The sequence below is a fragment of the Ascaphus truei genome, chromosome 1 (genome assembly GCF_040206685.1).
Source record: "Ascaphus truei isolate aAscTru1 chromosome 1, aAscTru1.hap1, whole genome shotgun sequence".
Lineage (NCBI taxonomy): Eukaryota > Metazoa > Chordata > Amphibia > Anura > Ascaphidae > Ascaphus > Ascaphus truei.
Window position 1 is genome coordinate 151730541 of NC_134483.1, and position 4402 is coordinate 151734942.

Consider the following 4402-nt stretch of genomic DNA (forward strand, 5'->3'; position numbering starts at 1 on the left):
CACCACTTCTAAAGAACAGTCATGCAGAGCTGCATCACACGCTCATTATAGGGATCAGTTAGTTATAAAAACAACTAATAAAAAGGAAGATTATTGTACAATCAGCAGCTTTTAGACTATATGACTAGACGGACTACACCCTTAATTGCATAGTTGCCATAAGAAAATGACCCCAAAATGTTTTACTAAAGTACAGTACAGCGCAGTTTGTAACTTCTTACTTGGTCAACCTCTCTGTAACTTGATAGATACAATGAGCTGTACATGTGTCATTCAAGCTCTTATTTTTTATTTTTTATAACCGATCCATAGATACCTGTGTAATCGATCTCAACATTTGAGTATGACACAGATGAACTATTTCATGCCAAGTAAATCCATGTCAAAGGCATAATGGGTCATTGACATTTGCTAATGAACCCTTTCACATATAAAATACTTTTTGGTGAACTATATCACAGCTTTCAGCCTGCTACATTTAAAAAAAATGTTTTTACATTTAAAAAGAATTCCATAAAATGTAGGGATTTTCATTGCTAAAAAGGAATGTTTTTTTGGGTAAGTTTAAGTGTATACAGTATGTATGAGCTTGATGTGTTCAAACAATGCTGAGGTGCAGCTATACAATTGTAACGTCTGTAGCACTTTGGTGTCTAACAAAAATTCTGTTTGAAGACAGTAAGCTCAAACAGTCAATGTGTCACTAAAGTCTAACATTATGTTACACTAATGTAATTACTTTATACAGCTACCAAAGAGAACAAAATACTGCCTCTTATTCACATTCTGTCGGAAATCAAAAGACCCTGATAATTATTCGGCATTACTGGAGACTACTCTGGATAATGAATGCAACAATATATCTGGAATCAATTGTGGTGCAAACCGGGGATTAAAAGGAGCAAAACATTCAAAATCCTGTGTTTAAAAAATAAATAAAAATTAATCAGTTTCGAGTATTAGATAATTCTTCCCCCCCAACTCTTACTGCCATTTTTTAATGAGAATCATTCTGTTGCTATTTAGCAGGCTCTGGCACTACTCTTTTTGAGCCCTGCCCTCTCCCCAGCAGTGGAATAGCCTTTGCAACAAGTTATCAAAACCAGGAAAGTATTGCAGTGCACCTATCTGAGGTGAAAGCTGGAAAAACAATGTTAACCTTAGTAAAATAAGGATATATTGTAGCTGTTGCATTTCACTGACAGAAGCATTGATTCAGCTGCAGCCATGTATTTTGCCCCAAAAACAGGATATTCAGCGATCAATCAATAGGCAGCTTAGGTAATTAGTTTTCATTAAAGACACTCAAATACTGCACAATTTTTTTAATGGGCAGCGAGGAATGTTGCTTTAAAGCTACAGTTAAAGCAATATCCTACATGTGTTTTTTTTATTTAAATAAATCAGTTCTGTACTATGAGAAAATAATGGTAGCATGTAAAAATAAAAACATTTTAAAAGACATTGTGAATGTATTATAATGTAAGGAGCATTTTTTGTTCCTATAGCAACCATTTACAAAGTCACATCCCCTTCCTCTTCTGAAAGCAGAGCCCTGCCCTCTCTCTAGCAGTGAACCAATTGTATCTATTGACTGCCTCGTCACATGATCTTCCTCACAGAACTTTGGATGTCAGTGCAGCAGAAGAAAACCCAAGATTCATTAGTGAACCCTGAGCCAAATCTTCGCCGATCAATCACATGAGAATGGACCAATCGGCAACTTAGCTAATCACTTGTCAGTGTGTAGATTGTATTGATGCACATATTGAATGGAAAAAATAAAAAATAAAGAAAAACAGCTTGAACTGCTGCTTTAAAGTAATAAAATTGTTGAGTCTCACAGCATACATTTACTGTGCTTATAAAGACAAAATAAGAAGCTACTGTATTCAGACGCTAGTCTCTAACCAATACAGTGTTGGAATCATGCTATACTGTATACCTGTAATATAAATACTTGATACTTTGAGAAAAGATTCTAACTATAAGATTAAAGGACATACAGTGGTGGCCGCCTTTATTCTCCTGCGGCCTTTTCCCCCACGATTTAAAAAATCGCAGGCTGATGCGGGCCGCTTTGGGCGTCTGCGGGCATTTCTATTGTTTAGCGCTAAGCGCTTTCATTGTCTGGCGCAATTAGCGCTATCAGCTGATTTCGGGCCGCGCGGAGAAGGCCCGTGAGAGTCGGATAACATCCCCACATTTTTCCGGGTAAGTCGGAGGATAGGAGGAGCCGCGACAATAGACTTCAGACTCCATTACTATGCACACTTGTAAATTGTCTTCCCAGCATAGGAAACAAGAGGCATTTGACCATCAGTATGATAATCTTCTGTAGTATGTAACAGTTCTACAATTTATACATACCCCGGAAGAGAACTTTCATTTCTTACTCGGATATATTGTTTAAAATAATTATCATTACATTTTTTTCAGTGTTATTTAAGAAATGTTTTATATGGCTGGTTTATATTAACACAAAGTCAATGTTTCAAATGATCTCTGATAGACATCAATGAGTGCACATTTTATCAGCAGGGGTTATCTTTTGCTCTCAATCTTGGACGTAGTCAAATGTACCCATATTCATATGCCCAGTGTTAAAGGGTCTGCATCTTGGTGTAGTTTACTTTTTTCAACTCATTATTGGAGCAGATATGGAGAACATTTACCCTGTCACATAGGGGGTCTATTTACTAAAGTCTCCCGGTTGCAAAACTAAGGCAATATAACATTAAAAATGCTTAGATCTCTATGTATCAACATTTTTTTCACACAACACAGCCGGTTCATTTTGACATTAATAAAATCTAATATTTTAACCGTATAAAAAAGGGAGAGAGAAAAACACATATAGTGCAATAGAGTATGATGACTATAAATAAATGTAAAAAATATATTTCACCCACCTTTGCTGTGAGTAATATAGGCCTTGTGGTTATTAGGAGTGAGCACATCAGATGTTGTTTAGATGGTGATGTCCGTCGGGAACGTAAGGAGCAGAATCCCATAGCGTGAAATATATATATATATATATAACCTTGGATGTGAGTGCGCTCCTGACTCTCTGCTCTCAAATACTCTAATGGATCTGGATTGAATCCATCCTAGTAGCAGCACTGACCAAAGGACTGTATTAATATTTTTTTTCCTTTTTCACCATAACCAGTGTGTTTACTTGGTTTTAAATTATTTTAAAAGGTATTTGACCTTGAACCTATTGTCCTCTTTTCACTCTATGGGCCTCATGCAGAGAGCATCGTTATTTCAAAACTCGCCATTTTTTGTTCAATTTCGCGCAGAAAACAGCAGAAAATGGCGAGTTACGAAAAACGCGCCAATTTTTTTTTCCTATGTCTAAAACTCGCCTCGCGGCTGGCGAGAACCTCCATCTTGCCATTTTAAAAACTCTCCGAATGCAGAGAGGTGCGAACGGCATGTAGCGGCTGTTCGCGCCAAGAAAATGGCGTGATTTTCGCATTTTTGCCGCGCCAGGAAAAGATGGCAAGATGGCGCTCGCCGCCTATAGTAAAGGGGAAAAAAAAGGCGCGAATTTGTTTTTACACGTCTCTGAAGCGCGCATCTTTCCCATTTAAACTCGCCACACGCATCCATGTTAAACATAGCAGAATTCGCACTTTTCTGCATATGGAGAATAAAACTCTCCAAAAAAGCTACTTTTTATGAAATTCGCCAATTTTAAAATTCTATGCTCTCTGCATGAGGCCCTATGTCTGTTACTGTGAGGGGGTAACAAGGTTCAATAATTAAGGATTAAGCCCGTTTGGTTTCCTCTGATCCTGTGAGGGTCAGGGAGCCATACCACCCTCAGCACGGTCCCCACTCACCTCCTCCAACGGATGGTGTTCCTTCGGGTCCCGCTCCTGTCTCCGCTGTTTCCTCTGGCAGCCATCTTGTTACAGGCACGCGCACGCACCTGCTCCTGCTTTTTGATCTCTTCTCCTCCTGACGACGTGGGGCACACGCACGTGTGCACAGACACGCACGCAACACACTCCGGCTCCCTCTCATTCAAATCACCTGAGCCTTGCCATTATTCCTCCTATCGCAGCCCTCGCTCAACACTTACCTCAACGCTGCTGCTTTCTCATTGGACACTCTCACCTATATATGTTCAGCTGTGCCACTGGCACTTTGGCTGAGCATAGTACCAGTTGCGTTGTGTTTACCTATCCTTGCCTCTAGAGTCTTGCCTTGCCTTGCTGACCCTTGTTCTGTGTACCGACCTGACTTTCTTCGACCCTCTGCTCTTCTCCAACCCTGAGCTCGCGACCCGGACCACAACAACTCTCCTCTCTCAAAACCCGATCTCGGTAATACCCGCAACTATCTGTATCTTCCGGCACTGACTCTCCGTACCTCTGCAATCCCAACCCGG